Here is a 10,856-nt window from a genome sequence, read left to right as displayed (position 1 = left end):
TCCCTACTCCAAATTGTATTGCCATATTTTTTTTTCACTACACCATAACAACAATTTTGTGACGCCTAATTGGCGTCACAAATAATTTTTGTGACGCCATTTTGGCGTCAGAAATATGGCGTCTCAATTTGCGTCAGTAATTTTTGTGACGGCAGTTTGGCGTCGGTAATTTTTGTGACGCCATTTTGGCGTCACAAATTTGTAACGGCATTTTCACATTTGTGACGATATTTTGGCGTCACTTTTTTTGTGACAGCGTTTTGGCGTCACAAATTTGTGACGGCATTCTAGATTTGTGACGCCATTTTGGCGTCACTTATTTGTATTAATATTTCAAAAAAAAAAAAAAAAAAAACAAAAAAGTTTTTGGCCACCTTTTGAAACTACCTGCAGGTGCTCCAATCACTACTATAAATTTATTTCCATTCATCCATAACTCATTACCATATCACAAGTGAAAAAATAATCTTATATTAAAAATACTTTATACAATATTGTATTATATTCTCAATTGTCAATTAATGTAAACCGGCTACATGCGTAGTCCCAAATCATAAATTTCACTCAACAATAATATTAACAATGCCTACATTATATACGTTCCTACACTTACAAGGAACCATTAGACAATGACTTGTAAAAACACAAGAAAGACCTTTCTTTCAAAGACTGGCCACCATATTTCATCTTTATCGTCTTCTTGATAGCCTTCTTTCAAACTTCTCTCCTCCATCCTTGAAGTTTTGTACCATATGCAATAGTGTCAGCGTTCGGCAAACAACGATAGCACAATTGGTCACCCGAGTTTAAACATCCAAGCGTACAAAGTCGTCGTAGGCGAACGGGTGATCATCAATTGTCAACTCTACAACATCTTTAGCTATAAGGATTATAGAGAGTTGAACATTTCAAAAATAGATAATATTGCATTGCAGTCCAGCAACACTTCCCAACAAGTAAAATAAGGTCCACCACTATGCATCACACAAGAAAAAAACAATTAACAAATGCCAAACAAAACCCCAAGGTCCTAGTTATAGATATAAGTATTAAACTATTCAGGCACTAGTTATAAATGCAAATATGAATTGCAACGCAGGATTTGACTGTTGATTGCCTTTATGCAGATTGATGTCAAACTTGTCAATCTTCACTTGCAATTGCACTAGTGCAGATCGATTTTCCCATTCCTTGGAATAAAATCTAACTAAACAAATACCTAAATGCGTTTCTAAACATGGAATCTGTCTTTAAGATGTCTAACTGGGAACTAATTCTCAACGGAATGCATTAGTATGTAATGAAACTTATGAGGACAATTGAAATTCACATCCGATTGACCTGTACACATTGAACTCCATCAACCCTCAAATTAGTAGTTTTCATGTCTTGAGATAGTCACTTCACTCTACACCAGACCAAAGCCACTCTACATAACATTGGTCTTAACACATACAATTGATACAAGTTCATCAACCCATTGCTACTTCAACTCTCTCGAAAGTCGAAACCCACAAACACAAAGACAAAAACAGACCATCAACCTTGCATTGAAGAAATAAACAAAATCCAAAATGTATACTTGTTTTTAAACGAACAATAGCAAGGGAGAAACAACCAATATAATGATTTTTTTCCCCATAGATCCATTAGCTAGAGTGTCACTCCATATAATTTTGGGACTTTGGAACAAAATTTTTTGAGATAGAAAGAACGGGAGAGAGAGGTCATTGTGTTTGGATTCACTACTTTTTTACCCATTAATTAGTTGAATGGAATTACTTAAAAAACCACTAACATATACATAAAGTTGGCGTTAGAATCCACCAAAATTCTAACCTAGAATGGAACCACAAGAGTTGAAATTACTACCTTTGGATTATTCCAACCCCTAAGCTTCCCATAAGATAATAATCAAGCATTGAACCCCATCTGTTTCGCATAGTTTCCCACATAAATGACCTAATTTCATCGAAATAAAAAGTGAAGCTTTGGAAACAACAAGAGTTACAATTTATAAAATTAATATATTACATGAGAAAATAGATGAAAATAGAGGAGTGAGTTCACTTAGATGGTACTGATTCCATAGGGGGGAGCTTGAGACCTTAGGTTTAAGTAAAGCACAATCCCCTGAATCTATGATACAATTAAGATATTCACACAATTTAAACAGTGACTCAAAAAATACAATATGAAATGTAAAGGAGCAGCCTAGAAAATACCTTGAAGGCCCGCTCCACATTCAGCATAAACTGAGGCACATTCCTACCAAAACCAATAGACTAAACAATAAGCAATTAGACTTGATTATTGAGGCAATTGGACTTTGGAAGAAATAGTAGCCACGCCACTTAAAGAGCTACAAGAAGAACACGCAATCTGAGATGATACATTCCAATGATATAGAAATAAGCTATGACTTAGCTCTTCCAATTCATATTGTGTTTAATCCTAGAAAATTAAAGGATGACTTTGCAAAAACATTGCTGTTCAAAATACAGTTATAAAATACATATTCAACAGATAATGATCACCTTGATATCGATGCCAACAGGTTTACTTTTCGGTTCCACGAGAGGTGGTAAAGAAGAATGTGTAACACCTCTCTCGCCCCTGAATTACTCCATTTTCCTTCCAACTTTAGACATCCTCCGTCACCCGGCATCTAAAAGGAATCAATGAGATAAGCCAAGTTGAGCATAAAGAAAACCTATATAAATGGCTCTTCAAGCACTTAGTCTTCAACTGATCTTCATCCAAGACCAACCATATAACAGTTTATATCAATAAATAACACTAAAACCTTATAAAGAAACCTCACGGAACCTTATTCAGATGATTTGTTTAATTAGTGGTTCCAAATATCTATATCACTCTCAGTACTGTCAATATCTCGTTATCTTGTACTTGTACTTCTCACATACAAATTAAAGCAATGTGATTAGAGAGAAGAAAATGGTGAGGAGACTTGATATAGTCTAACTACTATAATCCCAATTACTAAAAAGCTTCTAACACATCTAAATTTGATAGTTTAGAAAGATGAGCATGCATACCAGAAAAAGGAAATACACAAATCACGAAAAGATCACAACATTTTCTCAAATACATAAATACATAATACCCAAATACATAAATTAAAAAGCAAACTAAATTAATTTCGAAAATAGAATAAACTTGACCAACAAATATCTATTATATGCTAATAAACTTTGAAACATTTTGCCCACTTATATTTCTCTTTATTTTTTGTATAACTTTCAAGCAACAAGACTTTAAACTAGACATGGCATTCTATAAACTCCGATTTATTTTGGTTTAGCTAATTGTTCATACACATTTAATGCAAGAAAACTACGTACCTTCATTTCCAACTGGTGCCCCACTTTGTCAATTTCACTATTCCCCAAAACCAAATCATCTTCAGTACCCAATACAGGTGATTCACATACATAGCTTGAAATTAATCCAGTTCTTGATATTAGGAGCTTCTGATAAATTTCAAACAAATATAATAGAGTTAATACAAACTAGATGGTAGAGAGAGCGAGCAAGATGATCCAGGAATCTGCAAAATAAGAAGAAAATTTCAAGAATAAATTTTTAAGAACAAAGTCCCACAATTTTAATTAGGTCTTGCAGAAAAGAAAAAACAGACGATTTCACAAACAAACAAAGCCCACTACTTCATAAAAACAAATATGCCACTTTGGCGATAAACAAATACACGATTAATTGGAAGATTGAGCAAGAAAGAGAGGAATAAAGGAATTGCTAAAAGAAGCATAATAGAAATCTAGTAAAAATAGAGAAGAATTTGTAGTTAAGAAATATCTTTAAAAACAATACCGACACAAATCTCTAAAAGATAACAAACCCTAGACTAAAAATAGACGAATTGAGAGAGAGAGAATTACTTGCTGTTTGACGCTAGGGCTGGCGACTGCGCTAGTATTCTCAGGTATTGAGAGAGAAAATAGGTGAGCTTGATGAAGGAGAAGAGGTCGATAAAACTTGGAATTAATTTAGGAGAGAGATTTAACACTTGATGCACGACCTAGCACGTGCATCTTTTAAAACGCCTAGATGCCGTCACAAAACTTTTCAGTATATACCAAAAAATAATTCAAGTAATTGTTTGATTTTTTCTGACGGTTTTTATCAATTAGTGATGCTAAACAGTTGTCACAATGTTCCTGACGCCCATCTGCCGTCACAAATGAAAAAAAGACTGCGTCACAAATATGCTGTTATGGTGTAGTGTTTTTTGGAGTTTAAAATTTCAATGCAGTAAAACCGTCAAACAGAAAAGACGAAAAAGTTAGATGTGATGGTGACAACTCACTCAGCCCATTTACATTTCTCCTATATACAGTTTATGGTGTCGGAATATTAAAAAAATTACAGGGACAAAAATGTCACAAAATTGGACAGACGGACACTGTGACAGCTCCAAGACTTGCTTGGGAAAGTTGTATTATACGTAGTATAAAGAGAACGGAATCTCAAATTTCCATAAGATATTATGGTTTTTTTGAAATAGCAATGTTAGAATCGAAACATATAAATTTTGAATTTTAGTTGGAATATGTTGGAATTCTAGTATGATTACAACAATTATATTCCGAAATTCTAAATTAGGGCTACGTCCAAAGAAAAAGCCACAAAGAAGCAAGGAGGATATGGAAAACATTTTCTATTATAGAGCAGCTTGTTAAAGACAAATACATGTACATTGATTTTGTTGTAACATGGTCGGCCACTAGGACTATCACCAAGTCAAACAACGCAGAGTGACTCTTTAGGACAAAACAGACCAAATAATCACTCCAAAAAGCAAGTTTTTTTTAATAATCACTCTCAAGGACAGGGATGCGGAAAGTCCAAATTTGCCCCTATAAGTGAAAAAAAAAACAAGAAATTGGTCCCAACGCCCATTTGCGAGTGAAAATCATTCACGGAACCAATGTTTTTTTTTAATCACTCTCAAGGACAATTTTTTGGTGTAAATAACCCGAAAAACCAATTCTCGAGTGAAAATAACTCGTAAGGAAAAATAGTTCGGATTTAAAATAAATATTTTCCGATTTTAGCCTTTTAGTAGTTTTGTTATGAACAATTAGTATTCATACCTTATGTGTGATGTATGAACATTGATTGTTCATACCTAAATATGTTAACATACCTCATACAATATGTTGAGGTATGAACAATGATTGTTCATAACTCATGTTACTCCAATAAGTGTTCTTACTGATCATACATTATGTTGATGTATGAACAGTATGAACAATGAGTGTTCATAGCTCATGTTGAGGTATGAATGTGATTGTTCATACCCCAATGTGTTCTTACTATACTAATCATACATTATATTGAGATATGAACATTAATTGTTCATACCCCAAATAGGTATGAACAATGATTGTTCATATGAACAATGCGTGTTCATAGCTCATGTTAAAGTATGAACAATCAATCATACTCTAGTAGGTGTACTTACTGATCATATATTATCTTTAGGTATGAACAATTATTGTTCATACTATATACACTGGGTCGTTTCGGTTGGGTCAGGCCGTTTAATATTTCGCATTAGGGTATACTTGACCTTTCATCTACTCGAGCCAATTTTAATTTCACTTCAATGGTATACTTGACCTTTCATCTACCCGGTCCTTGTGAGTGATTAAAAAAAAATGTGTCCTTAAGAGTAACTTTTTCCCCCTATCTGTCCTGGAGAGTTTCTCCCTGTATTCAATTGTTCATACCTCAACAACATAAAGAATAATCAGTGAAAACACTCCTATTGAACTATGAACAATCGTTGTTCATTTGTTCATACTATCTAAGAATAATGATTGTTCATATCTCAACAATATAAGGAATGATCAGTGCTAACACCTATTGCACTATGAACAATAATCATTATTCATACTGAACAATTATTATTGTATATACCATTACTGGTCTATATATGAACAATGATTGTTCATACCTCTACAACATGATGAATGATCAGTGAGAACAACTATTGGACTATAAACAATCAATGTTCATATTGAACAATCATTGTTCATACATACCCATTGTTGTGACCTACCTCTTCTCCTCCTCTCCTATTCTATTTATAATTCCCCTCCTCTCTTTTGGACCCTCCATCTGTCCACCCATCTTACGGTCTCTGAACTGCCATGTGTTAAGATCCCGTACGACGCTAGGGTTGCACCCTTCCTCCTGCTAGGCACGTGCCCAAATGGTTCGATTCCATGTCGGCTAGCCTTCCGCGATCTGCGGTTCTCCTTGTCGGTTCCGCATTTTCGGCCTCCATACTTGGCTTCCCTGCCCACGGTCTCCAGTAGCCTGCCCGTCGTCCCACACCCTGTCCTCTTCCCGGCTTCCTTATCCGATAGATTCTCGGCCCTCATAAACTGTGTCGCCACAATGCCCCCTCTCGAGCTCGCGGACCTCCCGAATGTTCGTGGACTCGAGAACCCAAACCATCTGCCCTTTTCCATAAATTCTGCTGCACGTTTCTCTATTGTTGACGCACGTGTCTCTCGCGTGCTCGGTTCGTGTTGCCTCGATTCTTGCCCCTCCACGTGTCACCTTCCCTCTGGCTCAACTGACGGCTTCTTGATTTTCGATCCTATTTCTTTCCCCTTTTACCCCTTCCACGCTTCAACTTCTACTCATTCTTTCTTTCCTTCTCATTCCTTTCTCACCCCTCTACTTCCTCTTCACCAGTCGCCATTTTAGCACCTTTCTCTTTTCTTCTCAACCACCGCCGCCCCTTTGTTTATCACCTCCATCCATCCCTCTTCTCGCTTTCCTCCCACTACTCCATTCTACGCATCTTGCCCTCTCAAACGCTGCTTTTGCTGCCGGATTGGTGCACCAGGTTGGTAATTTTCTCTCTTTAATTTTCGCATTCGTTTTGTAAACTGTTCATATTCCTTAACTCCCTCCCATGTCGGATTCCCAATCCGTCGGTCCGACTTCCTCGCGGTCATATGGCGGAGGAGTCTTCTCCTCCGCTGATCCCACCGCGGCCCCCTCCACCACTGGGCGGCCTTTCAAACTTCCACCGCCTCCCCACGCTCCCGGTCGACCTAATTTGGAAGCGATTAGGGTTGGCTATGGCATCCCAGACGACATCCTCCTCGAGCACGCGTGCCGGTGACTCACTTCCCTCATCCGTTCCCCTAAACCGGGATGCCTCGTAGTAACCGTCGGCCAAATTGTATCTGCGGCTTGCGCCATCTTTATCTCGACTAGGCGTCGGCGTATGCAACCATTTCAACATTCCCCTTGCCCGGGTATCGGCAATTTTGGCGTATATCATATGCGCCGCGAACTATTATAATCTCCACCACGAGCCCCGAATAGTCCTCCGCGACATAATTTCTCATTATTACATACGTAAAAGTACCAAAGATGTGAGTGTTGGGTACCACTCTTTCTGTGTCCGCCTCGGCAAACAGTCCTTCATTCTCAAACTCACCACTTCGGACAAAACTTGGCATCACTACCCCCTGTACGTTTCTGGTAACTTCGTGTCCGCGGAGGTTCCACCTGAAGTGACTCTCAACCATCTCACCTTTCTGCCTCGGGGTGAGTTCATTTTACTGCCTCTCTTTCTTAAGTTGACTTATACTGCGGTCTCACTCTTCGTCTCCATTTCTCTTCTGTGCAGGTTGGAAGTCCGACTCCAAATCCCGATTTTACGTCGGCCTGAAGTCTGCAATCTTTGAGCACATCCGCAATTTGGGCTCTTCTCAAGCTGAAGTCCTCGGCATAGATCCCTCTCATGGAACCCCCTTACTGACTGACCCTTCTTTGCACACCTTGGGCAAGTATTCAGCTCCTTTTTATCGTCCTCCGCCCCCAAAAGAACGAAAGCCTCGTCATTCTCCATCCTCATTATCTGCCTCCCATCCGTCCCAACGTAAACACCACCGCCGCGGCTTCACTCGCAAAACCTCCAAGTCTCAGGCCCGGGCTCGGGCTTTAGAGGAGATAGTCAAAAAGTCCACCGCCCACCTTTCTTCCCGGCCCCGCCAATATACATCTCCTTCTTTCCGTTCCCTTACTGACTGGGACGATCAATACATTCCCCCCAATTCCCCTCCAGCTGACTCATCACCTCCCCCTATGGACATCTCCAAGATCAAGTTGTTCGACTGACTTCGGACGACTTGATGTGGTGAGGTCCCTCCTTCCCTTTGCTGCCCGGCCTCTACTGCTCCTCACGCGTGTCGCGGATCCCTCATCGAGGAGCCCCCAAGCGCCGCAGTCTTTCTCCTTCCAAAAGCCTCTCTACGGCTCCTCCGTCTTCCCCTCATCCACAACGGCCGGGCAAAGAAACCGCTCGCTCTCTCCCTGGGTCTGCGGCTCCAGAAGCATTCCGCCCCCACTTCAAGGTGCGCGGCCGCTCGGTCAATGTAGAGGATTCTGCTCTAGAAAACCCCGCCGTGGCCTCAGCGATGTTCTACGGTTCCCATCTTCCTCGTGACTTGGCCTATGCTGATTCTGGGACCTTCGAACAGCATCGCACCTCCTTGTATGCCGGCTGGGAGAAGGTCTGTCTCTCTTGCTCCCTTTGCACTTTCTGTTTTGACCCTTATTCTGACTGTTCTTCCCTTGCTAGGTGAGCCTGGACATGGCCTATATGATCCGCGGCCTCTTCTCTTCCCTGGACTCTGTGAAATCTTTGGAGAAGGAGGTCGGCGGCCCTGACGGACTACGGGCCACCTGTGAGCGCCTCCACGCTGAGTTGTCGGCAGCGGACATGGCCAAACTCCAAGCCGAGGACGAGCTGAGGACCGCTGAAGCTTCTCACCAGGCCTTCATGGACGGGGTGAACGACCGCCTAAGCAAACGACGAGGCTTGCGCCAAAGATAAAGAAGCTACGGCCGCTCTTCTTCTGCAGCACACTCAGGACATGGAGCAGCTGCGGGTAAGTTTCAAGGCTCAAGCTGACAAGCGGGTGGCCAAGAAGCTTGCCGAGGAACATGCGCGCTTACTCAAAGAAGGCCGACTCCTTCCCGAACAGCCCCCCTCTCTCATGCCGGAAGATCCATCCACCGCGGTACCCATTGCCGCAGAGCCACTGATCTCCGAGCCGGTTGATGTCGCCCTCCTCAATCCGCTGCCCGAAGACTCCGCTTGCGAGGCCGCCTCCCTGGGCCCCGATTCGAGTGCTCGTGACCAAGCTCTCCTTGCCGAAAATCTGGTGCAGAATTTGGACTAGCCCCACCTTGGCTGTCCGCTATTGTATTAGCTATTTTGTAATTTACTCTTCCAACTAAGTGTGCCCCTAATCTTACTGGTTATTTCCCTTTCATTTGTTTGTTGGCGTGATTAAATACTGTTTCCCTCTTTCTGATTACATGTATAATCTCTTAGTTTTGATTGCTGCTTTGTCTGGCATGCTACTGTTCGTCATTCCTTGCCTCTATTCCCACTCATTTCGTCCTTATCTACGCCGGGGCTTTCTCTCTTCTTGCCCCCATGTGTGATCCCCGCCTCTCCTTTGGGAACTCTCTTTTCCCTTTGGAGTCACTCGTTGACTCTAGGTTCCATCGGGGCAGCTCGACCTGCCGTGGGCCCGATTTGAACCATTCGACCGCGGAAGGCTCATCCCCACCGCAGCCTCTAGTTAGAGTGGCCTCGCTTTCCGTTGGGCCTCTCTCTTTGCCCCCGGTGTAGCGTACGCCTTTCTTCCGCGGGCGGCTCTCCCCGACCCGCGGCTCTATCTTGGGATGGACCTCTCGTCCTCGGGCGTCTCTTGCCCTCACCTATGTTTCGTCTGACTGTTGCAGTTTACGTAGAATGGTGAAGTTTGTTCCCCCAAAAGTGCCATTGTATTATATATTTACAAATAGCTCCAGTGTATCATTCTGGATTTTCATTACATTCAAACATGAAACTTTTTTAGCATTCTCACATTCCATGGCTTTTCCAAACCTTTCCCCCGCATTTGTTCTTAGCATGCGTCCGGCTCCTCCCACATCGACCAGCGTATAGGGCCCTCCGGTTCGCCCAAGCTTTCCATCATTCTCTCTCTTGGTACTTTCTGCGTCACTTTCGTCGACGCGATACGGCATCTATCCCGAACTGCCTCGGCTTGACTCTCTTGTTATACCGTCTCTGCAGGCTGCGGTGGTATTCCTCTAGTCTGATCCGCGCCTCGTCTCTTCTCTCTTCTACTAAGATCATATCCGTTGCCAGTATGCCCTCGTTCAGCCCGTCTCCACCGCCCTTGTCCTCGTCGTGGCTGCGACCATTTCCGTGGGAATCACGGCCTCTACCCCGTAAGCCAAAGCGAAGGGAGTTTCCCTTGTTGATGTCCTAGGCGTGGTCCTGTAAGCCCACAGAACATGAGTGAGTTCATCTGCCCATACTCCTTTCTTATCCTCTAGCTTCCTCTTGAGATTGTTCATAATGGCCTTGTTGGAAGATTCTGCCTGCCCATTGCCTTCAGGATTGTATGGGGCCGAGAACCCCTGCTTAACCTTGTATGCTTGTAAGAACGCCTTCACCTTGGACCCGGTGAACTGGGTTCCATTGTCTGCTATGATAATATATGGCAACCCAAATCTACAGATGATGTTCTCCCACACAAACTTGATCACGTGAGTCTCCTTAACTTGTTGCAGGGCCACTGCCTCGATCCATTTGGTAAAATAATCCGTGGCCGCCAACATGAATCTCCTTTTGCCTGTAGCCATTGGCAGCGGACCCACTATATCCATTGCCCACATTGCGAAAGGCCACGGACTTGACACACTGTGTAATGGTTCCGCTGGTGCAAAGATCATCTGAGCGAACTTCTGGCACTTCTCGCATC

General features: G+C 42.2%; 1 long non-coding RNA gene across 4 annotated transcripts; it reads right to left on the bottom strand.

Annotated features, from left to right (window-relative positions):
• Positions 1-448: 448 nt before the first annotated feature.
• On the bottom strand, positions 449-2,554 carry LOC147523239 (uncharacterized). 4 transcript variants are annotated; one of them, XR_015196178.1, is made up of 3 exons: positions 2,226-2,554; positions 2,108-2,139; positions 449-1,962 (listed from the first exon to the last, which is right to left on the bottom strand). It is a non-coding gene; the product is annotated as an uncharacterized LOC147523239 (long non-coding RNA). The 4 variants fall into 4 exon arrangements; XR_015196177.1 differs by having other exon boundaries at positions 2,108-2,554; XR_015196175.1 differs by having other exon boundaries at positions 449-2,139.
• Between the last annotated feature and the right edge of the window lie 8,302 nt (positions 2,555-10,856).

This window comes from Coptis chinensis, chromosome 1 (genome assembly GCF_015680905.1).
Source record: "Coptis chinensis isolate HL-2020 chromosome 1, ASM1568090v1, whole genome shotgun sequence".
Lineage (NCBI taxonomy): Eukaryota > Viridiplantae > Streptophyta > Magnoliopsida > Ranunculales > Ranunculaceae > Coptis > Coptis chinensis.
This window is presented reverse-complemented; position numbering and strand designations above follow the sequence as displayed.